General features: G+C 46.5%; 1 pseudogene; it reads right to left on the bottom strand.

The window, feature by feature from the left end:
• LOC119320278 overlaps positions 1-27,373 on the bottom strand; it is a 54,536-nt pseudogene that overhangs the window by 9,000 nt on the left and 18,163 nt on the right.

Here is a 27,373-nt window from a genome sequence, read left to right as displayed (position 1 = left end):
CCCAAATACTTAGCGGACAAGAAGGCCGGCAACACTAAAGGTATATTTGATATACATGTAATTGATGTGTACCTTACCAATACTCGTAGTAACTCATGGGTATTTGATACCGGTGCCGTTGCTCACATTTGTAACTCACAGCAGGAGCTGCGGAATAAGCGGAGACTGGCGAAGGACGAGGTGACGATGCGCGTCGGGAATGGTTCCAAGGTCGATATGATCGCCGTCGGCACGCTACCTCTACATTTACCTATGGGATTAGTTTTAAACCTCAATAATTGTTATTTAGTGCCAAGTTTGAGCATGAGCATTGTATCTGGATCTCGTTTGATATGAGATGGCTACTCATTTAAATTCGAGAATAATGGTTGTTCTATTTATATGAGAGATATGTTTTATGGTCATGCCCCGATGGTCAATGGTTTATTCTTAATGAATCTCGAGCGTAATGTTACACATATTCATAGTGTGAATACCAAAAGATGTAAAGTTGATAACGATAGTCCCACATACTTGTGGCACTGCCGCCTTGGTCACATAGGTGTCAAGCGCATGAAGAAGCTCCATGCTGATGGACTTTTAGAGTCTCTTGATTATGAATCATTTGACACGTGCGAACCATGCCTCATGGGTAAAATGACCAAGACTCCGTTCTCCGGAACAGTGGAGCGAGCAACCAACTTATTGGAAATCATACATACGGATGTGTGCGGTCCAATGAGAGTTGAGGCTCGCGGAGGATATCGTTATGTTCTCACTCTCACTGATGACTTAAGTAGATATGGGTATGTCTACTTGATGAAACACAAATCTGAGACCTTTGAAAAGTTCAAGGAATTTCAGAATGAAGTAGAGAATCAACGTGACCGAAAGATAAAGTTCTTACGATCGGATCATGGAGGAGAATATTTAAGTCACAAATTTGGTACACACTTAAGAAAATGTGGAATCGTTTCACAACTCACGCCGCCTGGAACACCTCAGCGTAACGGTGTGTTCGAACGTTGTAATCGCACTCTATTGGATATGGTGCGATCTATGATGTCTCTTACAGATTTACTGCTATCATTTTGGGGATACGCTCTAGAGACAGCTACATTCACTTTAAATAGGGTACCGTCTAAATCCGTTGAGACGACATCGTATGAATTATGGTTTGGGAAGAAACCTAAGCTGTCGTTTCTAAAAGTTTGGGGATGCGATGCTTATGTCAAGAAACTTCAACCTGAAAAGCTCGAACCCAAATCGGAAAAATGCGTCTTCATAGGATACCCTAAGAAACCATTGGGTATACCTTCTACTTAAGATCCGAAGGCAAGATCTTTGTTGCCAAGAACGGATCCTTTCTGGAAAAAGAGTTTCTCTCGAAAGGAGTAAGTGGGAGGAAAGTAGAACTCGATGAAGTACTACCTCTTGAACCGGAAAGTAGTACAGCTCAGGAAAACGTTCCTATGGTGCCTACACCGAATGGAGAGGAAACTAATGATGATGATCAAGGTACTTCTGATCAAGTTGCTACTAAACTTCGTAGGTCCACAAGGACACGTTCACACCAGAGTGGTATGGCAACCCTGTCCTGGAAATCAAGTTGTTAGACAACGGTGAACCTTCAAACTATGAAGAAGCGATGGCGGGCCCAGATTCCAACAAATGGCTAGAAGCCATGAAATCCGAGATAGAATCCATGTATGAAAACATAGTATGGACTTTGACTGACTTGCCCGATGATCGGCGAGCGATAGAAAACAAATGGATCTTTAAGAAGAAGACGGACGCGGATGGTAATGTCACCATCTATAAAGCTCGACTTGTTGCTAAGGGTTATCGGCAAGTTCAAGGGATTGACTACGATGAGACTTTCTCTCCCGTAGCGAAGCTTAAGTCCGTCTGAATCATGTTAGCAATTGCCGCATACTATGATTATGAGATATGGCAGATGGACGTCAAAACGGCATTCCTTAACGGGCATCTTAAGGAAGAACTGTATATGATGCAGCCGGAGGGTTTTGTCGATCCTAAGAATGCTAACAAAGTATGCAAGCTCCAGCGATCCATTTATGGGCTGGTGCAAGCATCTCGGAGTTGGAACATTCGCTTTGATGAGATGATCAAAGTGTTTGGGTTTACACAGACTTATGGAGAAGCCTGCGTTTACAAGAAAGTGAGTGGGAGCTCTGTAGCATTTCTCATATTATATGTAGATGACATACTTTTGATGGGAAATGATATAGAATTCTTGGACAGCATTAAGGCCTACTTGAATAAGTGTTTTTCAATGAAGGACCTTGGAGAAGCTGCATATATATTAGGCATCAAGATCTATAGGGATAGATCGAGACGCCTCATAGGTCTTTCACAAAGCACATACCTTGATAAGATTTTGAAGAAGTTCAAAATGGATCAGTCCAAGAAAGGGTTCTTTCCTGTACTGCAAGGTGTGAGATTGAGCTCGGCTCAATGCCCGACCACGACAAAAGATAAAGAAGAGATGAGTGTCATCCCCTATGCCTCAGCCATAGGATCTATTATGTATGCCATGCTGTGTAACAGACCTGATGTAAACCTTGCCGTAAGTTTGGTAGGAAGGTACCAAAGTAATCCTGGCAAGGAACACTGGACAGCGGTCAAGAATATCCTGAAGTACCTAAAAAGGACAAAGGACATGTTTCTCGTTTATGGAGGTGACGAAGAGCTCGTCGTAAAGGGTTACGTCGACGCTAGCTTCGACACAGATCTGGATGACTCTAAGTCACAAACCGGATACATGTATATGTTGAATGGTGGAGTAGTAAGTGTTGGGGAACGTTGCAGAAAATTAAAATTTTTCCTACGGTTTCACCAAGATCCATCTATGAGTTCATCTAAGCAACGAGTCTAGGGAGAGAGTTTGCATCTACATACCACTTGTAGATCGCGTGCGGAAGCTTGCAAGGTGATGATGTAGTCGTACTCGACGTGATCCAAATCACCGATGACCAGCGCCGAACGGACGGCACCTCCGCGTTCAACACACGTACGGGACGGGAGACGTCTCCTCCTTCTTGATCCAGCAAGGGGGAAGGAGAGGTTGATGAAGATCCAGCAGCACGACGGCGTGGTGGTGGATGCAGGGCGTCACAGTAGCAGGGCTTCGCCGAGACTACGAGGGAGAGACGTAACGGGGGGAGGTGGAGGCGCCAGGGGCTCCTGTGTTCTCCTCCTCTCCCCCCCCACTATATATAGGGGTGCCAAGGGGGGGGGTGCGCCGGCCCTAGTAGATGAGATCTACTAGGGGGGGCGGCGGCCTAGGGGAGGTTTCCCTCCCCCCCAAGGCACCTAGGGGTGCCTTCCACCACTAGGACTCCTCCTAGGGGGAAACCCTAGGCGCATGGGCCTATAGGGGCTGGTGCCCTTGGCCCATGATGGCCAAGGCGCACCCCCTACAGCCCATGTGGCCCCCCGGGACAGGTGGCCCCACCCGGTGGACCCCCGGGACCCTTCCGGTGGTCCCGGTACAATACCGATAACCCCGAAACTTGTCCCGGTGCCCGAAATAGCACTTCCTATATATAATTCTTTGCCTCCGGACCATTCCGGAACTCCTCGTGACGTCCGGGATCTCATCCGGGACTCCGAACAACATTCGGGTTTCTGCATATACATATCTTCATAACCCTAGCGTCACCGAACCTTAAGTGTGTAGACCCTACGGGCTCGGGAGACATGCAGACATGACCGAGACGCTCTCAGTCAATAACCATCAGCGGGATCTGGATACCCATGATGGCTCCCACATGCTCCTCGATGTTGTCATCGGATGAACCACTATGTCGAGGATTCGATCAAACCCTGTATGCAATTCCCTTTGCCAATCGGTACGTTACTTGCCCGAGACTCGATCGTCGGTATCCCAATACCTTGTTCAGTCTCGTTACCGGCAAGTCACTTTACTCGTACCGTAATGCATGATCCCGTGTCCAACACCTTGGTCACATTGAGCTCATTATGATGATGCATTACCGAGTGGGCCCAGAGATACCTCTCCGTCATACGGAGTGACAAATCCCAGTCTCGATCCGTGTCAACCCAACAGCTACTTTCGGAGATACCTGTAATGTACCTTTATAGTCACCCAGTTACGTTGTGACGTTTGGTACACCCAAGGCATTCTTACGGTATCCGGGAGTTACACGATCTCATGGTCGAAGGAAGAGATACTTGACACTTGCAAAGCTCTAGCAAAACGAACTACACGATCTTTTATGCTATGCTTAGGATTGGGTCTTGTCCATCACATCATTCTCCTAATGATGTGATCCCGTTATCAATGACATCCAATGTCCATAGTCAGGAAACCATGACTATCTGTTGATCACAACGAGCTGGTCAACTAGAGGCTTACCAGGGACATAGTGTGGTCTAAGTATTCACACGTGTATTACGATTTCCGGATAATACAGTTATAGCATGAATACAAGACAATTATCATGAACAATTAAATATAATAATACTTTTATTATTGCCTCTAGGGCATATTTCCAACAGTCTCCCACTTGCACTAGAGTCACTAATCTAGTTACATTGTGATGAATCGAACACCCATAGAGTTCTGGTGTTGATCATGTTTTGCACGCGAGAGAGGTTTAGTCAGCGGATCTGCGACATTCAGATCAGTGTGCACTTTGCAAATCTCTATGTCTCCATCTTGAACATTTTCACGGATGGAGTTGAAACGACGCTTGATGTGCCTGGTCTTCTTGTGAAACCTGGGCTCCTTTGCGAAGGCAATAGCTCCAGTGTTGTCACAGAAGAGTTTGATCGGCCCCGACGCATTGGGTATGACTCCTAGGTCGGCGATGAACTCCTTCACCCAAATCGCTTCATGTGCTGCCTCCGAGGCTGCCATGTACTCCGCTTCACATGTAGATCCCGCCACGACGCTCTGCTTGCAGCTGCACCAGCTTACTGCTCCACCATTCAACATATACACGTATCCGGTTTGTGACTTAGAGTCATCCGGATCTGAGTCGAAGCTAGCGTCGACGTAACCCTTTACGACGAGCTCTTCGTCTCCTCCATAAACGAGAAACATGTCCTTTGTCCTTTTCAGGTACTTCAGGATATTCTTGACCGCTGTCCAGTGTTCCTTGCCGGAATTACTTTGGTATCTTGCTACCAAACTTACGGCAAGGTTTACATCGGGTCTGGTACACAGCATGGCATACATAATAGATCCTATGGCTGAAGCATAGGGGATGACACTCATCTCTTCTTTATCTTTTGCCGTGGTCGGTGACTGAGCTGAGCTCAGTCTCATACCTTGTAACATAGGCAAGAACCCCTTCTTGGACTGATCCATTCTGAATCTCTTCAAAATCTTATCAAGGTATGTACTTTGTGAAAGACCTATGAGGCGTCTCGATCTATCTCTATAGATCTTGATGCCTAATATATAAGCAGCTTCTCCAAGGTCCTTCATTGAAAAACACTTATTCAAGTAGGCCTTAATGCTGTCCAGAAATTCTATATTATTTCCCATCAGGAGTATGTCATCTACATATAATATGAGAAATGCTACAGAGCTCCCACTCACTTTCTTGTAAACGCAGGCTTCTCCATAAGTCTGTATAAATCCAAACGCTTTGATCATCTCATCAAAGCGAATGTTCCAACTCCGAGATGCTTGCACCAGTCCATAAATGGATCGCTGGAGCTTGCATACTTTGTTAGCGTTCTGAGGATCGACAAAACCTTCCGGCTGCATCATATACAGTTCTTCCTTAAGATGCCCGTTAAGGAATGCTGTTTTGACGTCCATCTGCCATATCTCATAATCATAGTATGCGGCAATTGCTAACATGATTCGGACAGACTTTAGCTTCGCTACGGGAGAGAATGTCTCGTCGTAGTCAATCCCTTGAACCTGTCGATAACCCTTAGCGACAAGTCGAGCTTTATAGATGGTAACATTACCATCCGCGTCCGTCTTCTTCTTAAAGATCCATTTGTTTTCTATCGCTCGCCGATCATCGGGCAAGTCTGTCAAAGTCCATACTTTGTTTTCATACATGGATTCTATCTCGGATTTCATGGCTTCAAGCCATTTGTTGGAATCCGGGCCCGTCATTGCTTCTTCATAGTTCGAAGGTTCATTGTTGTCTAACAACATGATTTCCAGGACAGGGTTGCCGTACCACTTTGGCGCGGAACGTGTCCTTGTGGACCTACGAAGTTCAGCAGTAACTTGATCCGAAGTACCTTGATCATTATCATGGTTTTCCTCTTCAGTTGGTGTGGGCATCACAGGAATGGTTTCCTGTGCTGCGTCACTATCCTGCTCAAGAGGTAGTACTTCATCGAGTTCTACTTTCCTCCCACTTACTTCTTTCGAGAGAAACTCTTTTTCCAGAAAGCATCCGTTCTTGGCAACAAAGATCTTGCCTTCGGATCTTAAGTAGAAGGTATACCCTATAGTTTCCTTAGGGTATCCTATGAATACGCATTTTTCCGACTTGGGTTCGAGCTTTTCAGGTTGAAGTTTCTTGACATAAGCTTCGCATCCCCAAACTTTTAGAAACGACAGCTTAGGTTTCTTCCCAAACCATAATTCATACGGTGTCGTCTCAACGGATTTAGACGGTGCCCTATTTAAAGTGAATGTAGCTGTCTCTAGAGCGTATCCCCAAAATGATAGCGGTAAATCGGTAAGAGACATCATAGACCGCACCATATCCAATAGAGTGCGATTACGATGTTCGGACACACCGTTTCGCTGAGGTGTTCCAGGCGGCGTGAGCTGTGAAACGATTCCACATTTCTTTAAGTGTGTACCAAATTCGTGACTTAAGTATTCTCCTCCACGATCTGATCGTAAGAATTTTATCTTTCGGTCACGTTGATTCTCCACCTCATTCTGAAATTCCTTGAACTTTTCAAAGGTCTCAGACTTGTGTTTCATTAAGTAGACATACCCATATCTACTCAAGTCATCTGTGAGAGTGAGAACATAACGATATCCTCCGCGAGCCTCAACGCTCATTGGACCGCACACATCGGTATGTATGATCTCCAACAAGTTGGTTGCTCGCTCCATTGTTCCGGAGAACGGAGTCTTGGTCATTTTGCCTAAGAGGCATGGTTCGCACGTGTCAAACGATTCATAATCAAGAGACTCTAAAAGTCCATCGGCATGGAGCTTCTTCATGCGCTTGACACCAATGTGACCAAGGCGGCAGTGCCACAAGTATGTGGGACTATCGTTATCAACTTTAAATCTTTTGGCATCTACACTATGAACATGTGTAATATTACGCTCGAGATTCATTAAGAATAAACCATTGACCATCGGAGCATGACCATAAAACATATCTCTCATATAAATCGAACAACCATTATTCTCAGACTTAAATGAGTAGCCATCTCGTATTAAACGAGATCCAGATACAATGTTCATGCTCAAACTTGGCACTAAATAACAATTATTGAGGTTCAAAACTAATCCCGTAGGTAAATGTAGAGGCAGCGTGCCGACGGCGATCACATCGACTCTGGAACCATTCCCGATGCGCATCGTCACCTCGTCCTTTGCTAGTCTCCGTTTATTCCGCAGCTCCTGCTGTGAGTTACAAATATGAGCAACGGCACCGGTATCAAATACCCAGGAGTTACTACGATTACTGGTAAGGTACACATCAATCACATGTATATCAAATATACCTTTGGTGTTGCCGGCCTTCTTATCCGCTAAGTATTTGGGGCAGTTCCGCTTCCAGTGACCCTTCCCCTTGCAATAAAAGCACTCAGTCTCAGGCTTGGGTCCATTCTTCGACTTCTTCCCGGTAACTGGCTTACCAGGCGTGGCAACATCTTTGCCGTCCTTCTTGAAGTTCTTCTTACCCTTGCCCTTCTTGAACTTAGTGGTCTTATTGACCATCAACACTTGATGTTCTTTCTTGATTTCAGCCTCTGCTAAATTCAGCATCGAGAACAATTCAGGAATGGTCTTTTCCATTCCTTGCATGTTGTAGTTCATCACAAAGCTCTTGTAGCTTGGTGGGAGCGACTGGAGGATTCTGTCAATGACCGCCTCATCTGGGAGGTTAATGTTCAGCTGGGTCATACGGTTGTGCAACCCAGACATCTTCAGGATGTGCTCACTGACAGAACTGTTTTCCTCCATCTTACAACTGTAGAACTTGTCGGAGACATCATATCTCTCGACCCGGGCATGAGCTTGGAAAACTAGTTTCAGCTCTTCGAACATCTCATATGCTCCGTGATGCTCAAAACGCTTTTGGAGCCCCGGTTCTAAGCTGTAAAGCATGCCGCACTGAACGAGGGAGTAATCATCAGCGCGAGTTTGCCAAGCATTCATAATGTCTTGGTTCTCTGGGACGGGAGCGTCACCTAGCGGTCCTTCTAGGACATATTGTTTCCTGGCAGCTATGAGGATGATCCTCAGGTTCCGGACCCAGTCCGTATAGTTGCTGCCATCATCTTTCAGCTTGGTTTTCTCTAGGAACGCGTTGAAGTTCATGTTGACATTAGCGTTGGCCATTGATCTACAAGACATATTTGCAAAGGTTTTAGACTAAGTTCATGATAATAAAGTTCTAATCAAATTATGAACTCCCACTTAGATTAGACATCCCTTTAGTCATCTAAGTGTTACACGATCCGATTCGACTAGCCCGTGTCCGATCATCACGTGAGACGGACTAGTCATCGTCGGTGAACATTTTCATGTTGATCGTATCTTCCATACGACTCGTGTTCGACCTTTCGGTCTCCGTGTTCCGAGGCCATGTCTGCACATGCTAGGCTCGTCAAGTTAACCCTAAGTGTTTTCGCTGTGTAAAACTGTCTTACACCCGTTGTATGTGAACGTAAGAATCCATCACACCCGATCATCACGTGGTGCTTAGAAATGACGAACTGTAGCAACGGTGCACAGTTAGGGGAGAACACTTCTTGAAATTTTATAAGGGATCATCTTATTTACTACCGTTGTCCTAAGTAAACAAGATGCATAATACATAATAAACATCACATGCAATTATATAGTTGTGACATGATATGGCCAATATCATATAGCTCCATTGATCTTCATCTTCGGGGCTCCATGATCATCTCGTCACCGGCTTGACACCATGATCTCCATCATCGTGTCTTCATGAAGTTGTCACGCCAACAACTACTTCTACTTCTATGACTAACATTTAGCAATAAAGTAAAGTAGTTTACATGACGTTATTCAATGACACGCAGGTCATACAAAAAATAATGACAACTCCTATGGCTCCTGCCGGTTGTCATACTCATCGACATGCAAGTCGTGAATCCTATTACAAAGAACATGATCTCATACATCACAATTCATCATTCATCACAACTTCTGGCCATATCACATCACATGATCAATCACTGCAAAAACAAGTTAGACGTCCTCTAATTGTTGTTGCATCTTTTACGTGGCTGCAATTGGGTTCTAGCAAGAACGTTTTCTTACCTATGAATCACCACAACGTGATTTTGTCAACTTCTATTTACCCTTCATAAGGGCCCTGTTCATCGATTCCGCTCCAACTAAGGTGGGAGAGACAGACACCCGCCAGCCACCTTATGCAACTTGTGCATGTCAGTCGGTGGAACCGGTCTCACGTAAGAGTACGTGTAAGGTTGGTCCGGGCCGCTTCATCCCACAATACCGTTGAGCAAGAAAAGACTAGTAGAGGCAAGTAAGATGACAAAATCCACGCCCACAACAAAGTTGTGTTCTACTCGTGCAAAGAGAACTACGCATAGACCTAGCTCATGATGCCACTGTTGGGGAACGTTGCAGAAAATTAAAATTTTTCCTACGGTTTCACCAAGATCCATCTATGAGTTCATCTAAGCAACGAGTCTAGGGAGAGAGTTTGCATCTACATACCACTTGTAGATCGCGTGCGGAAGCTTGCAAGGTGATGATGTAGTCGTACTCGACGTGATCCAAATCACCGATGACCAGCGCCGAACGGACGGCACCTCCGCGTTCAACACACGTACGGGACGGGAGACGTCTCCTCCTTCTTGATCCAGCAAGGGGGAAGGAGAGGTTGATGAAGATCCAGCAGCACGACGGCGTGGTGGTGGATGCAGGGCGTCACAGTAGCAGGGCTTCGCCGAGACTACGAGGGAGAGACGTAACGGGGGGAGGTGGAGGCGCCAGGGGCTGGTGTGTTCTCCTCCTCTCCCCCCCACTATATATAGGGGTGCCAAGGGGGGGCGCCGGCCCTAGTAGATGAGATCTACTAGGGGGGGCGGCGGCCTAGGGGAGGTTTCCCTCCCCCCCAAGGCACCTAGGGGTGCCTTCCACCACTAGGACTCCTCCTAGGGGGAAACCCTAGGCGCATGGGCCTATAGGGGCTGGTGCCCTTGGCCCATGATGGCCAAGGCGCACCCCCTACAGCCCATGTGCCCCCCCGGGACAGGTGGCCCCACCCGGTGGACCCCCGGGACCCTTCCGGTGGTCCCGGTACAATACCGATAACCCCGAAACTTGTCCCGGTGCCCGAAATAGCACTTCCTATATATAATTCTTTGCCTCCGGACCATTCCGGAACTCCTCGTGATGTCCGGGATCTCATCCGGGACTCCGAACAACATTCGGGTTTCTGCATATACATATCTTCATAACCCTAGCGTCACCGAACCTTAAGTGTGTAGACCCTACGGGCTCGGGAGACATGAAGACATGACCGAGACGCTCTCAGTCAATAACCATCAGCGGGATCTGGATACCCATGATGGCTCCCACATGCTCCTCGATGTTGTCATCGGATGAACCACTATGTCGAGGATTCGATCAAACCCTGTATGCAATTCCCTTTGCCAATCGGTACGTTACTTGCCCGAGACTCGATCGTCGGTATCCCAATACCTTGTTCAGTCTCGTTACCGGCAAGTCACTTTACTCGTACCGTAATGCATGATCCCGTGTCCAACACCTTGGTCACATTGAGCTCATTATGATGATGCATTACCGAGTGGGCCCAGAGATACCTCTCCGTCATACGGAGTGACAAATCCCAGTCTCGATCCGTGTCAACCCAACAGCTACTTTCGGAGATACCTGTAATGTACCTTTATAGTCACCCAGTTACGTTGTGACGTTTGGTACACCCAAGGCATTCTTACGGTATCCGGGAGTTACACGATCTCATGGTCGAAGGAAGAGATACTTGACACTTGCAAAGCTCTAGCAAAACGAACTACACAATCTTTTATGCTATGCTTAGGATTGGGTCTTGTCCATCACATCATTCTCCTAATGATGTGATCCCGTTATCAACGACATCCAATGTCCATAGTCAGGAAACCATGACTATCTGTTGATCACAACGAGCTGGTCAACTAGAGGCTTACCAGGGACATAGTGTGGTCTAAGTATTCACACGTGTATTACGATTTCCGGATAATACAGTTATAGCATGAATACAAGACAATTATCATGAACAATGAAATATAATAATACTTTTATTATTGCCTCTAGGGCATATTTCCAACAGTAAGCTGGTGCAGCTGCAAGCAGAGCGTCGTGGCGGGATCTACATGTGAAGCGGAGTACATGGCAGCCTCGGAGGCAGCGCATGAAGCAATCTGGGTGAAGGAGTTCATCACCGACATAGGAGTCATACCCAATGCGTCGGGGCCGATCAAACTTTTCTGTGACAACACTGGAGCTATTGCCCTTGCCAAGGAGCCCAGGTTTCACAAGAAGACCAGGCACATCAAGCGTCACTTCAACTCCATCCGTGAAAATGTTCAAGATGGAGACATAGAAATTTGCAAAGTGCATACGGATCTGAATGTCGCAGATCCGTTGACTAAACCTCTTCCGCGAGCAAAAAGTGATCAGCACCAGAACTCTATGGGTGTTCGATTCATCACAATGTAACTAGATTATTGACTCTAGTGCAAGTGAGAGACTGTTGGAAATATGCCCTAGAGGTAATAATAAAAGTATCATTATTATATTTCCTTGTTCATGATAATTGTCTTTTATTCATGCTATAATTTTATTATCCGGAATACATAGACCACAATACGTCCCTAGTAAGCCCCTAGTTGACTAGCTCGTTGGTGAACAGATAGTCATGGTTTCCTGACTATGGACATTAGATGTCATTGACAACGGGATCACGTCATTAGGAGAATGACGTGATGGACAAGACCCAATCCTAAGCATAGCATAAGATCGTGTAGGTCGTTTTGCTAGAGCTTTTCCAATGTCAAGTATCTCTTCCTTAGACCATGAGATCGTGTAACTCCCGGATACCGTAGGAGTGCTTTGGGTGTACCAAACGTCACAACGTAACTGGGTGACTATAAAGGTGCACTGCAGGTATCTCCGAAAGTGTTTGTTGGGTTGACACGGATCGAGACTGGGATTTGTCACTCCGTATGACGGAGAGGTATCTCTGGGCCCACTCGGTAATGCATCATCATAATGAGCTCAAAGTGACTAAGTGTTTGGTCACGGGATCATGCATTACGGTACGAGTAAAGTGACTTGCCGGTAATGAGACTGAACGAGGTATTGGGATACCGACGACCGAGTCTCGGGCATGTAACGTACCGATTGACAAAGGGAATTGCATACGGGGTTGATTGAATCCTCGACATCATGGTTCATTAGATGATATCATCGAGGAGCATGTGGGAGCCAACATGGGTATCCAGATCCCGCTGTTGGTTATTGACCGGAGAGCCGTCTCGGTCATGTCTGCATGTCTCCCGAACCCGTAGGGTTTACACACTTAAGGTTCGGTGACGCTAGGGTTATTAGGAAGACTTGTATGTGATTACCGAATGTTTTTCGGAGTCCCGGATGAGATCCCGGACGTCACGAGGAGTTCCGGAAGGGTTCGGAGGTAAAGATTTATATATGGGAAGTTGTCATGCGGACACCGGAAAGTTTTGGGGGCATATCGGTATTGTACCGGGGCCACCGGAGGGGTTCCCGGGGGTCCACCGGAGGGGGCCACCTTTCTTGGTGGGCCACATGGGCCGCGTGGGGAAGGGAACCAGCCCCTGGAGGGCTGGGCGCGCCCCCCCTTGGGCCCATGCGCCTAGGGTTGGGGGGGGGGAACCCTAAAGGGGGCGCCCCCCTTTGCTTGGGGGGCAAGCCCCCTCCCTGGCCGCCGCTCCCCTCTAGATCTCATCTAGAGGGGGCCGGCCCCCTTCCTCCTTCCCCTATAAATAGAGGGGTGAGGGGAGGGCTGAACACCTGATCCAAGGCGCAGCCCCTCCCCTCCCCAACACCTCTCCTCCTCCGTTGTGCGCTTGGCGAAGCCCTGTCGGAGTACTGCCTCTCCACCATCATCACGCCGTCGTGCTGCTGCTGGAGCTTTCTTCCTCAACCTCTCCTTCCCCCTTGCTGGATCAAGAAGGAGGAGACGTCGTCCGTACCGTACGTGTGTTGAACGCGGAGGTGCTGTCCGTTCAGCACTTGGTCATCGGTGATCTGAATCACGTCGAGTACGACTCCATCATCACCGTTCCCTCGAACGCTTCCGCACGCGATCTACAAGTGGTATGTAGATGCAATCTCTCTCCCATGACTCGTTGCTTAGATGAACTCATAGATGGATCTTGGTGAAACCGTAGAATTTTTTTTAATTTTCTGCAACGTTGCCCAACACATGGGAGCTGACTGAGGTGGTGGCAGCAGAAGGAACACAAAGCTAGTCAACTTCCCAAAGACCCTCGGACTCACGGCGCCGGGGGCCAGCACCAACCAAAACCTTGGTGTGGCGATCCTGAATGGAGCAAGAATCGGTATCAAGAATGACCTGACAACCAGAATCAGTAAGTTGGGCAGCAGAAAAAAGATTCATGGTAAGGCGAGGAACATGTGAAACACTCGGAACAGAAAAAGATGGAGTGGAAAGAATACCACGACTAGCAACAGAAAGAGATGTGCCGTCGGCAATAAGAACATTGATAGGATAATAAAGAGGGCGAAGAGAAGACAACGCTGAAGAATCAGATGACATATGAAAGGAAGCTCCATAGTTCAGAACCCACGAAGATGTACCTGACGATGTAGATGTCGGTGGTGATGAAGTGGTGGAAGCAGTCACAACAGTAGCAGAACCTGTCGGTGAAGAACCAGAGGAAGCCAGAAGGCGTTTGAGTTGTACAATGTCCTGGTCAGTGAGTGACGGAGTCGAGGAAGATCCAAGAGTCCCACTGGGAGAGGAGCGCCTCTGGTCTCGCTTCTTCTCACGGCAATCAGACTTTGGGTGACCTGGCCAAGAGCAGTAGCCACAGAAGGTGTCACGGCGCGACCGGCCCTTCTCAGCATAAGGAGGGCGACCCACCCCCCTTGAAGGTGTAGGTAGGAGCGGTGGAGCAGTGACACGAGCAGACGACACTGGAGCCCGAGAAGCCAACACAGACGGAACCGCGAGCAACCCTGCAGAGCAAAGGCAGGTCTCCTTATCATGAAGCTTAGCAAGCACCTCCGAGATAGGAACACGCCCACGAGCAAGCAGGTGAGCACGTCGAGGCTCGAACTCAGAGCGGAGACGTGATAAAAACTCATGAACCCGCTGAAACTCCAAATCAGACCGAGTAGTCTGACAGCAACGACAAGTTCCACAAACAACTGTCCGAAGAGATTCAAGTTGACGCCAGATGGCAGAGCACTGTGAATAGAACACATCAACATAGGAATTACCTTGCTGGAGCGCGTGCTCCTGACGCACCACAGATAGGTAGAGAGCATCACCAGAGGGCTGATAGCGCTGACAGAGATAAGACCACATTGCTGCAACTGTGCCAAGTCCCATGAACTCCGAAGCAAACTGAGGAAGGACACTTGCAGTGAGAACAGCAGCAGCACGAGCATCATCATTGCACCACTGAGTGTAAGCAGACAGATCGTCGCGGTACACAAAAAGAGCATCTGAATAAGCTGATACCTGCTAATCATAAGCATCAACCGCAGCATCATCGAGAGCCTTGGCTGCATCCCGGTTAGCCTGAGAAGCATCGGCAGTAAGTACTGGCGGCACCGGTGGGATTGGGGCCACTGGCGCAACAGGGCATGGCGGACAGGGGACCTCGCCAGAGAGAACACCCCACAGAAGAAGACCACGCATATGGATGTGCATGAACCCCACAAACTCAACATAGTTGGTGCCATCAAAAATCACCGAACACCTGGGAACAGCGACATAGCCCGAAGAAGACTTAACAAGGTCTACTCTCTGTTGTTGTTGGTTTTTTTGGAAGTCAACCAGCACGCACTCGATCTGGATCGGCAGAGGGGCGCTCGAGGTCGGTAGGAGCTCGCTCAAGCAGGTTGAGCGGCGCTGCCTGGCGCAAGTAGAGAGGCGTACACTAGTAGAAACCGGAGCTTTAAAACCGGTTCGTAAGGGCCTTTAGTGCCGGTTCTGCAACCGACACTAAAGGGTGGAGACTAAAGCCCCCCCCCCCTTTAGTACCGGTTCGGCACGAACCACCACTAAAGGCCCACCATGTGGCGTGAGCTCGCGCCGAGGTATGGGGGACCTTTAGCACCGGCTGGTGTTACCAACCAGTACTAAAGGTATTTTTTATTTTTATTTTAAATTTTTTATAAAATATTTGATTTTTCTTCTTCTGATTTTTAATTTTCTAAATTATTTTAACCTCTAATCTCTAATCACCCCTCACCACTGCTCAATTTAACCTCTAATCTCTAATCATCCCTCATCATTCCAAATCATCTAACTTCCCGGACGGTCACCCATCCTCTCACTACCCCAGCCTGAGCACGCTTAACTTCCGGGTTCTATTCTCCCTCGTTTCCAAGTCTGCTCTTGTTGTTTTCCTGACAAATGTAAGCTGCCAATCCTATTAACCTCAACAGTTTAGCTTGAGCATTAGGTCATAGGTTTCACCGTTTGAGTTTGGAACTATTATTCTAAAAAACAGTTAGTAACACTAATATTTCTTGAATAAGTTTGACCACAGTTTGACCATAGTTTGACCACAGTTTGACCATAGTTTGACCAGATTTGACCAAAATTCAAAAATTGAAATAATTATTTAGTAACACTAATATTCTTGAATAATTATGTAGCAACATTAATACTTCTTGAATAAGGAGTTTGACCATAGTTTGACTAGATTTAACCAAAATAAAAAAAAACAGAAATTTGAGCATATCTTTTTTTTTCTTTTGGAATTTGAGGATTCTTAAAAATTGCAAACAGGTCGTAGGCGGTCAAAATCGGATGCGGATTTTCGTGCTAAATTTTTTGATAAATTATACGTTTTTTTCCGACATCGTATGCAAAAGTTATAGTCGTTTTACATTTTCCCTACACTTTTTGCAAAACATGTCTAAATTTAAGTTTTTAAATTTTACTAACTAGTAGATGTAGTAATATAACTACATCTCGAAGAATTTTATGTTTTGAATTTTTTATCATTTTCTTTTGTATTGTTTAAAACTGAAATGGCGATACACCGGGGGGGTTAGAGTTTGAAAATATCCCTATAGTCCCGATTTGTGTCTCCAACCGGGACTATAGGTCAAACCCCTTTAGTACCGGTTCGTGGCACGAACCGGTACTAAAGGTTAGCCCTTTAGTATCAGTTTGTGCCACGAACCGGTACTAAAGGTGATCGCGCGGCCCTGGCCTGACGCCAGCCTGCCACCACCCCATTTAGTACCGGTTCGTGGCACGAACCGGTACTAAAGGTTCAAAACGAACCGGCATTAATGCATAGCCATTCGAACCGGCACTAATGGTATCATTAGTACCAGGCCAAAATCGAACCGGGACTAATGTGTCTCACATTAGGTCCTTTTTCTACTAGTGGTAGGCGCCTTGCTGGGTGCTGGTTACCCGCTGGCCAAAACCAGCCAGGGGCAAAGGCAGTGGCTGAACCAGCCAGGTGCTATATACATCTAACAGATATTACCTCCGCAAAAGACTTGTAGTTGCCCCTACTAGCAATGGGTTCCATCCGAGCCTTTATTTGCTGACAGGCATCCAAAACTGCAGCACCATACAAATTTGAACTGGTGGAAGCTGATGTTGGTGAAGCATTTGGAACCTAAGCATATATATGAAATATGTGATCACTCCATCGATAGTAACAGAAAAAGTACGATATACAAACAAAGACAAAGTAGATATATGTTCTGTATAGAGGGATATTCCCTACCAGCAATGGGTTCCAAACCTCACCTTGTCTGTACTTGTCTCTGAGATAAATACACAGCCTAGAGGTATATCGAGTGACGAGGCAGCAACTTGGGCTATCTTTGTGTGTAAACGCTGCCCCATCTCAACTCCACCATGCGTTACCAGGACAGTACCATCAGTGTAAACTTGCACAAGAGCACCAGCCTGCAATTGTTTACCAATACAAACTTGTGTCAGATTGAATAATGACGTAACCAAACATGATGTAAGCCATAGCTAAGGTTTTAACTTGTTTAATATTTACGATGGAACATCTATAATTTAAACAATGATTCAGAATATCATCATGGTACTGGAGTATACACTTGCCAGAAATGGCACAAAATACAACAAGTTTTAGAGGAATTTCATCCAAATGCATGATCCACACCGATCAAGGAATATAATCCTGCAAATTCTTCATCTGATACAAGCACCAGCGACAAGGTACATTGCTGGCAAGATAATATGTTTGTGTGTTCTGGGGTACAAATCCGATGACAATGACACCACCCCCACACAGGGGATGTCTGTTTATCCCATTCTCCATTTAGCTATTGGGCGCAGGTCCCAACAAGGACCTAGCAAGTAGCAATGCCAAATTCATAAGTTTGCCATAGTTTTGTTGCGACTCAGTTCATCATATACTAAGTACAAAGAAGTAAAGTTGTTCATACAAAAGATACTAACCCAATAAAATATGATTTATATAGAGATTACACAACTGTAGCAGAGGTTTCTTGTGGAGTTTGTGAGGGGGAGCTATTCACCTGATTCATAAATTTTGTAGTGAATGATATGCCAAATTTTGTGGGAATCATAGCAATTCCTCGCTTCCTCCAGCGATTATTACTGTTAGACATTTACAGCTTTGCGAGCCTCCACAAAATTAGAAGATGCCTTTAGTTCATCCCAAACGGAATGTATTTTACAGTTCTGCACCAACTGGCCATAATAAAGCACAACTCCATCACTGTGAAAATTAAGTTCCTGCAAACAGTACATCAATTACCAAGAAAAATTGGGTGACAAGGATAGCACCACATGTAAACATGGCCATTCTTACTTTTATCTCCTCTGGAGTCCGCTTGATTTCCATAGCCATGTGATGAATCCAATTCTCTGCAATCAACATACCTTGTGGACCACCAAAACCTCTAAAGGCAGTATTGCTTGGGAAATTTGTAAAGCATACTTTCCCACTGACTCTGATATTTGGTATATCATAGACATTTTCTGACTCAAACATAGCATGCTCCAAGACTGCAAGGGAGAGATCTAGTGAGTTGCCGCCATTGTTCTAAATTTCAAGGTCTAAGGCCAGTATCTTCCCGTCATTGGTAAATCCAACCTAAAAGATCAATTATAGTTCGGTAAAATACAGAAAAGTAAAGGGAAATTCAGTACTACTCGTATTTGAGCCAATTTTCCACCTGTTGTCGTCCATAATTGACTTCAACATTACATGACAGGGGTCCAGTGTATTCACTGATTATCACTGAAAAATTCACGTCTATCTTTTAAATCTTACAACATGGTGCATATGGAGATATTGGGTCCTCTAGAACCAATCAACCCAGTTGCTAAAATTATTTGCTAGGAACTCAGCAGACTAGAGCCATCAGACTCACATATTAGTTTTCCCAAGGATCGAACACACGATCTGACAGCTCGACCGGCACTCACGCAAACACCAGGAACAGAAGTCCAAAACACAAAGACACGAATGCAACAACTTGACATTGGCCAGAGGCACATATCATGCCTTGTATTTCTTCTACTGCTTTTGTATTTTTCTGATGTTTACAACTTGATGACTACCGCTGCTTATATACGAGCAACCAACACCCAATACCTCTACCTAGTCATACTCTATTTGAATCTACATGTACTCATAGTCTCATACTAGATTCGCGACATGCAAGCTTACAACACACTCAGATGAACACGGACAACAGGTTCCATGTGACTCATACACTACTAGTTTGGATTCATGCAACATCACAGTACTAACTATATGGCTGAAAGCAATGTACTATTTAAACTCCATACCTTATATTTCCCCAAAAAACCGTGTCTTTGCCCAGTTGTCATCATGTCAACATCCCTATCCAAAACAATCTTTACTGGCCTTCTTAGACAATAGGCAGCTACAGACGCTGCTGCAGCAAATATTACTGATCTAGTTTCTTTTCCACCAAATCCGCCACCAATACGCTTAGTCTTGCAAACAACTTTTGATAGTGGAAGACCAAGAACATTAGCAACATACATCTGATGTGTATGGGGAGCCTTAAGATAAAGAACATTTAGTCAAATAAGAGAATATATAAGGCTGAGTGCATATGCAATGTCAAACAAACATGACACAAGACACTGGTAACAATAGACAAGTGAACTCACAAAAATAAGGTCAGGAAAGACAATACTACAATTTGTACTGGAAAAATATTTAGCTGAAAACTGCCAAGGTCTGAACAAACTGAACCAAGACAGGCACTCAACTTTGACGCACTTCTCATCGACGAAAGAATCCTGTGATGAACCTTTGGTACATGTGATACACATGAGGCTTATTTTGTACAGCCTCTGTAAACTAATATAAGACCTTTTAGGTCACTACTTTAGTGACCTAAATAAAAATTACTGGCACCGAGTCATTAGGTGACTAGATACTATGTAATATAAAAATCCTTAGAAGTGAAGCCTACTGACAAAATGGACCGCACCAGATGCTAGGCTATAGCCTATAATAAGTAGAAGCACTAGTTATAGTGGGTCCCACCCACTGGAAAAAATAGCGCGCTATAACGCCGCTAATAGCATGCTATAGCATATAGAGAATTGTCTCGCTAAATAAATCAATATACAATGCCTCGCTAATAGCGCGCTATAGCATGCTAATAGCATATTTTCCGGGGCCATGCTATTTTCTGTAGCGCGCTATTTTTTTCGAGGTCATCAACATAGAGAAGGAGAAGAGTCCGGCCACGAGGAGACGTGTGAACAAACAATGCGGGATCATGATCACTGGGCAAGAAACCAGCGGCAGTCACCACAGAGGCGAAACGCTCGAACCAGGCGCGAGGGGCCTGTTTAAGACCATAGAGAGAGCGACGAAGTCTACAGACCATACCATCAGAAGCATAGGACCCCGGTGGTGGCTGCATATAAACCTCCTCATGCAACTCGCCATTGAGAAAGGCGTTCTGGACATAAGTGGAGAGATAGACCAATGACGAACAGAAGCCACAGCAAGAAGAGTGCAGACAGTGGTCATGTGGGCCACAGGAGCGAATGTCTCATCATAATCGCGTCCCTGCTCCTACTGAAAACCACGAGCCACAAGCCGAGCTTTGTAGCATTCTAGACAACCATCAGAGCGAGTCTTAATCTTGTAGATCCACTTGCAGGGGATGAGACGAACACCGGAAGGAAGGGAAACCAGATCCCATGTGCCAGAGCGCTCAAGGGCAACAAGCTCTTCGGCCATCGCAAGCTTCCATTCAGGCTGAGTCATGGCAGTCCGATAGGAAGTGGGCGCAGTAATAACATAGAGACCATACCGATCAGGAGAATGGCGATCAGGCGGGGGGCGAGGCCGAGCACAGATGTTATGAACCAGGGGAGGCGTGAAGGGAGACGCACTAGAGGTGGAAGGCACCTCAGGGGAAGCATCCTCAGAACAAGGACGACGAGTGTAGTGGAGAGGAAACGGTGAGAGAGGGTGACAGACTGGAGATGATGGTGGAGAGGTAGATGAGGAGGATGGGGAAGAGGGTGCTGGTGGTGAATGGGAACGGATGAGAGGTGCCGGAGGAAGAGCTGAAACATGAGGCACATAGCAGGGTGAATCGGGAAGGAGAAGAAAAGAAATCTCGTCCACGGAGAAGCTCGAGGAAGAGAGACAGGGGAAGTAAGAGCGAGACTCGTCAAAAGTCACATCACGCGAGATGCGCAAGCGACGACCGACGGGATCCCAACAACGATAGCCCTTGTGCTCATCACTGCAGCCAAGGAAAACACACTCAACCGACTGAGCAGTCAGTTTGGTGCACTCGAGCGGGCCAAGAAGGACATAGCACACACATCCAAACATACGAAGAGTTGAGTAGTCAGGAGAGCGACCAGTGAGGCACTCCATAGGAATACCACCCTGCAGAGCAGTCGATGGCTGAATTTTGATGAGATAGGTGGATGCAAAAACAGCCTCAACCCAAAAGTGGGGTGGAAGGGAGGCGGCAATCATCAGCGCACGAGTCGTCTCAAGTAGATGACAATGCTTACGTTCTGTAACGCCATTCTGGGCATGAGCACCAGGACAGGAGAACTGGGCAAGGGCACCCTATTCGGCGAGAAAACCACACAACATCTGGGAGATATACTCTCCAGCGGAGTCAGCACAAAAAGTACGAATAGACGTGGAAAAATGGGTGCGAACCATTTGTATAGAGAGAGAACCTCGCTACGAGATTTCATGAAATAGAGCCAACAAGTGTAGCGAGAGAAATCATCAATAAACAAAACATAATAGCGATGACCACCTTTCGAATCAAAGGGAGCAGGACCCCAGACATCAGAATGAACTAAGTCAAAAGGACGCTGAGATACCAACTGACTGGTAGGATAAGGTAATTGGGTCTGTTTGCCAAGTCTACAACCATTACAATGTAAAGAAACATCTCTAGATACAGACCCTAAGAGACACTGGTGCACTAATGAAGACAAGCGAGAGCCACAGATGTGACAAAGGCGATGATGCCACTGCTGTAAGGACGCAGATGAAGAGGCATCAAGAGCATGAGAGCTGACTAAAGTGATGGCAGCGGAAGGAACACAAAGCCAGTCAACTTCCCAAAGGCCCTCTGACTCACAGCGCCGGGGGCCAACACCAACCAAAACCTTGGTGCGATGATCCTGAATAGAACAAGAGTCGGTATCAAGAATGACACGACAACCAGAATCAGTAAGTTGGGCAGCGGAAAAGAGATTCATGGTAAGGCAAGGAACATGAGAAACACTAGGAACAGAAAAGGATGGAGTGGAAAGAATACCACAACTAGCAACAGGAAGAGATGTGCCATCGGCAGTAAGAACATTAATAGGAGAATCAAGAGGGCAAAGAGAAAACAATGCTGAAGAATCAGAGGACATAGAAAGGAAGCTCCAGAGTCCAGAACCCATGAAGATGTACCTGATGGTGTAGATGCCGGCAGTGATGAAGTGGTGGAAGTAGTCACATCCAGCAGGAGAACCCCTCGATGAAGAAACAGAGGAAGCCAGAAGGCGCTTGAGCTGCACAATGTCCTGGTCAGTGCGTGACGGAGTCGATGATGACACAGGAGTCCAACTCGAAGAGGAGCCCCTTTGGTTTCGCTGCTTTTGGCGACAACCAGACTCTGGGTGGCCTGGCCTGGAGCAGTAGTCACAGAAGGTGTCACGACGCGACCGACCCTTCTCAACATAAGGAGGGCGACCCACCCTCCCTGAAGGTGTGGGCAGGAGCGGTGGAGCAGTGAGACGAGGAGAGGACACATGAGCTCGAGCAGCCAACACAGAAGGAACCACAAGCAATCGAGCAGAACGAAGGCGGATCTCCTCTGCACGAAGCTCAGCAAGTACCTCCGAGATAGGAACACGACCACGGGCAAGCAAGTGAGCACGTCGAGGCTCAAACTCAGAGCGGAGGCGAGATAAGAACTCATGGACACGCTGAAACTCCCAAGTCAGACCATGTAGTCTGACAGCAATGGCAAGTCCCACAAACAAATGTCCTAAGAGGGTCAAGCTAACGCCAGATGGCAGAGCACTGTGAATAGAACTCATCAACAGAGGAATCACCTTGCTGGAGTGCGTGCTCCTGATGCACCACAGATAGGTAGAGAGCATCACCAGAGGGCTGATAGCACTGACAGAGATAAGACCACATCGCTGCAACTGTGCCAAGTCCCATGAACTCCAAAGCAAACTGAGGGAGGACACTCGCAGTGAGAACAGCAGCAGCACGAGCATCATCATTGCACCACTGAGTGTAAGCAGACAGATCATCACGGAACACCGAAAGAGCATCTGAATAAGCTGATACCTGCTGATCATAAGCATCAGCCGCAGCATCATCGAGAGCCTTGGCTTAATCCCGATCAGCCTGAGATGCATCAGCAGCAAGTACTGGCGGCACCGATGGGATTGGGGTCACTGGCGCAATAGGGCATGGCGGACAGGAGACCTCGCCAGAGAGAACACCCCACAGAAGAAGACCACGCATATGGATGCGCATGAACCCCACAAACTCAGCGTAGTTGGTGCCATCGAAGATCACCGAACACCTAGGAACAGCGACATAGCCCGAAGAAGACATAACGAGATCTTCTGTTTCTTTCTCTTTCCTGTCTCTTTTTTTTAAGTCAACGGACACAGAGACTCAATCTAGATCGAGCAAAGAGCGGCCGAGGCAAGGAAACGCAGGCGGCTTGATCTGGATTGAGCCTCCGCTCGATTGAGGCAGGGAACCGATTAGGGACCAGGGCCAGTCGACCGCGGCCGGACAGGCAGCGGGGTGATGGCGGCCGGACAGGCAGCTGGGGCGATGGCGGCTAAGCGGAGATGGAGTGGCGGCGGCCGGGCAGCTGGGGCGGCGACGGCCGAGCGAAGACGGAGCAGCGACCGAGCGGGAGGGGCGGCCGGGCGACATGGTGACCTGACGGGATGAGCTGGATGAGGCAGCGGCCGAGTGGGAGGGGCGGCCGGGCGACACGGCGACCGGACGGGACAGGCCCAACGAGGAAGAGGCTACAGGAGCCGGACGAGACGGCGTCCTGCTGAAGGGGCAGCAGAGTCGGGCCGGAGAGACAACGATCGGACGGCCAGAGACGAGCAGGCTAGGAACGGGGCGCACGGAGTTGCATCGTGCCAGAGGAAGGGGCTAGCCTAGCATCTGATACCATGTTGGATAATTATCAACTAGTATTCATCGAGGACCAAAGGTCATTACATATACATGTGTGTTAAAGTGCAGGAAACCCCTTATACAATGGGGATGTACCGAAAAGAGACTATACACATCTAAAAGCAGTATCTATAGGTGAGCCTGAGTTTGATACTCCTTTTTCTAGATTACTTATTTCAAAAGAAGCTATTACTTTTTTCCGAGCAAGGACCAAAGTGTGTGTCATTTCTCAATAAAAGAACACAAAGAAGGCACAAAATGTACATTTCTCGTTAGATTTGTGGTTCGTTTCTAAATTGGTGTTTCGTTCATAAAGAAGCTATTGCTATGGGAGCATCAAACATATTATCGACATATGAAATTCACATTATAAATTCAATATTAAAGAACAGGGCATACTTGAGTAGATGAGATCATATGAATTTCATTTCCAGAATCAACTGGCCAGACAAGAGTGCATTGAGGTTCCATGTAGAAGTGCTCTTGACCTCCGACTAGAACTTCTCCTTCTATAACTTTATCGCATGTATTGGATGCAAAACATAGTTCAACATCCCCTTTCGAAAGGCATCTTGTGGTATGTGGATGAAAACTACTAGCTTTGATAGCTTCCTCTATTGAGAGGATTGCTGGCAGCTTAGAATACTTGATATTTACTTTATTTGCAGCAGCTTTTGCATTATCATGGGTGTCTGCCACAACGATTCCGATGATCTGCCAATGAGAAGAGAAAAGTGTAATTTTATCAAAATAACAAAGATGCGGGACATTCCACCTCCCAAGTCATATCAAAACCTGTACGACTAAAATATCAGATCCAACAGATATACCTGGCCAACACAAGTAACGACATCAGATGCAAAAACCTCCCCATCATGGATAATTGGCCCAATATTCTTTTTGTGGAGGAATCTAATTGGCCCAATACTGTTAGCACCGGGCACATCTTTTGAGAGGAAGAGACCAGCGAACCCAGGGGAACATTTGGCAACTGAATCATCAATAGACAAAATGCGAGCGTGAGCCTCCTTACTCAGTACCAGAGCAGCATGCAAGGTATTCGGGGGTGTTGGTGTGTCATCAACATATTCTGCCTCAGCAGTCACCTAGCATATTGGATGATCTAGCAAGTCATGAAATAAAATATAACAAAACAACCCCCTGCTTTCATAGTTAGTTAATTAAGTCGTTAATTGTTAAAAACATTTGTTGTTTCTTTTCTCTTTTTCCTTTTTGTTTCCTCCATCTGGAGGTTGGTTGTATTTTGCATCATTTTGGCGCGCTTCTAAATAAAAATGGCATGCATTTGAATGTGTGGTCCAGAAAGAAAGATTTTATAAAAAGAACATTATAGTAACACGAAAACTAGCTGAGAAAGCAGAACCAACTGGGTTCCAGTTTATGTAAACCAATTTCGGATTGTCCGATTCACCCACCTAGCCCACTTTGAATTCAACTTCCATATACATAGGTTTGTAATTGGTTTGGACCTGATTCCAGATTTCTAATTAGCAAAACCCTGGCCTCAGGTATAAAACATTGAGTTTGGCAGAAAAATAGATTAAAGACAGGATTATTTGGCTAGCATGGTGTGGTCAAAGATCTGATTCACATTCCAGATAGCAAAACAAGCTTGATGCTTCCTTGATATCAATGCCGTCAAAAAGCAAGAGATTCATGGCATCGCTGAATTGGAGATCTAATAAAGCAGAAAAAAATATATCAGGAGAGATCTGACATTAAGTCAAGCCAAGGTCCAGAGTGAACTTTATTTTTTCACAAGCTCCCAGCAGTGGCTAATGAAAACGAAGTTTACATGTGGAACTGAAAGGTGCCCAGGGGATTAGACAGAGACCAGGTCCCCAAAGTGTGTTTTGTCCAAAAGAATCCCAAACACAACAAATGTAAGCAAAAAAAGGAGACAGATGATGTTTTCCAAGCAGCAAGTTGTAGATGTGATGAAAATGGGAGAAATATTGTACCTCCGACACCAGGAACTACAAGATGCCTAAAAGTACAGGTACTCCTCATGGAAGTGGTTTGGCCAGGAAAATTTCCATGTATTCTGATTTGAAGCAAGGATGACACAACTTAAAACATAGATTCTGTAAAATGCTAAAACATTAATAATACCTGAAGCGTAGCTGACAAAGGAACCATTGGTTGACCCACAACAGTTCCTTGCTGCACTAATTCATAACCTTGAGTTCCAATTGTAAAAGGCCTAGTGTACGACTGTATAGCTGACATACTAGCTACATACAGCCCCTCCTTTGACAACCCCTTAGTGTTCATCTCATGTGTTACATAAAGGAAAATTTTGAAAAAGAAACTCAAAGTAAGTGAACTGCGAAATTCAACCATTCCACCTGGTGCATTCTCTGCTAGTGGGGTGTCCTCTTTTAACAAATTGAAGGCCTCATCCAACAAGCCATAGTCCATCTTGTTTCCAACAAGCAAACTTTCAGTTTTTCCATCTGTGAGTGGCACTGCAGCTACCCCTCCATAGACAATAGAGACATCAGATACTATTGTAACGCCCCAGATATAATTTCCATATTTGTATCCAACTCTTGCCGTCTCCGGCGCTAAGTTATATTTATTTCTCGGGTTCGGGTTTTTGTCTCCGTGTGTTGTCTTCGTTTTCATGCATCTCATACCATGTCATCTCGTGCATCGCATTTGCATACATGTTCATCTCGTGCGTTCGAGCATTTTCCCCGTTGTCCATTTTGCATTCCGGCGCTTCGTTCTCCTCCGGTGGTCATCTCTAGCTTTCTTTCGTGTTTGGGAATTAAACATTTCCGGATTGGACCGAGACTTGCCAAGCGGCCTTGGTTTACTACCGGTAGACCGCCTGTCAAGTTTCGTATCATTTGGACTTCGTTTGATACTCCAACGGTTAACCGAGGGACCAAAAAGGCCTCGTGTGTGTTGCAGCCCAACACCCCCCAAATTTGGCCCAAAACCCACCAAACTCTGCTCCATGCCCTAGAGCGTTCGATCACGATCGTGTGGGCGAAAACCGCACCTCATTTGGACTCTCCTAGCTCCACTTATGTCTATTTATAGACCCCCTCCTCCAAATCCCGGATCCCCTCGTCTCAAACCCTAGTTTTTAAAAAAAAAACCTCCCCGCACCGACGGACACGTCCGCCCCCAGCCGGACGCGTCCGCCGCCGCGTCCCTCGTCCAACCGCCGATCGCCACGTGGGCGAGG

This window comes from Triticum dicoccoides, chromosome 6B, assembly GCF_002162155.2.
Source record: "Triticum dicoccoides isolate Atlit2015 ecotype Zavitan chromosome 6B, WEW_v2.0, whole genome shotgun sequence".
In the NCBI taxonomy this organism is placed as follows: Eukaryota; Viridiplantae; Streptophyta; class Magnoliopsida; order Poales; family Poaceae; genus Triticum; species Triticum dicoccoides.
This window is presented reverse-complemented; position numbering and strand designations above follow the sequence as displayed.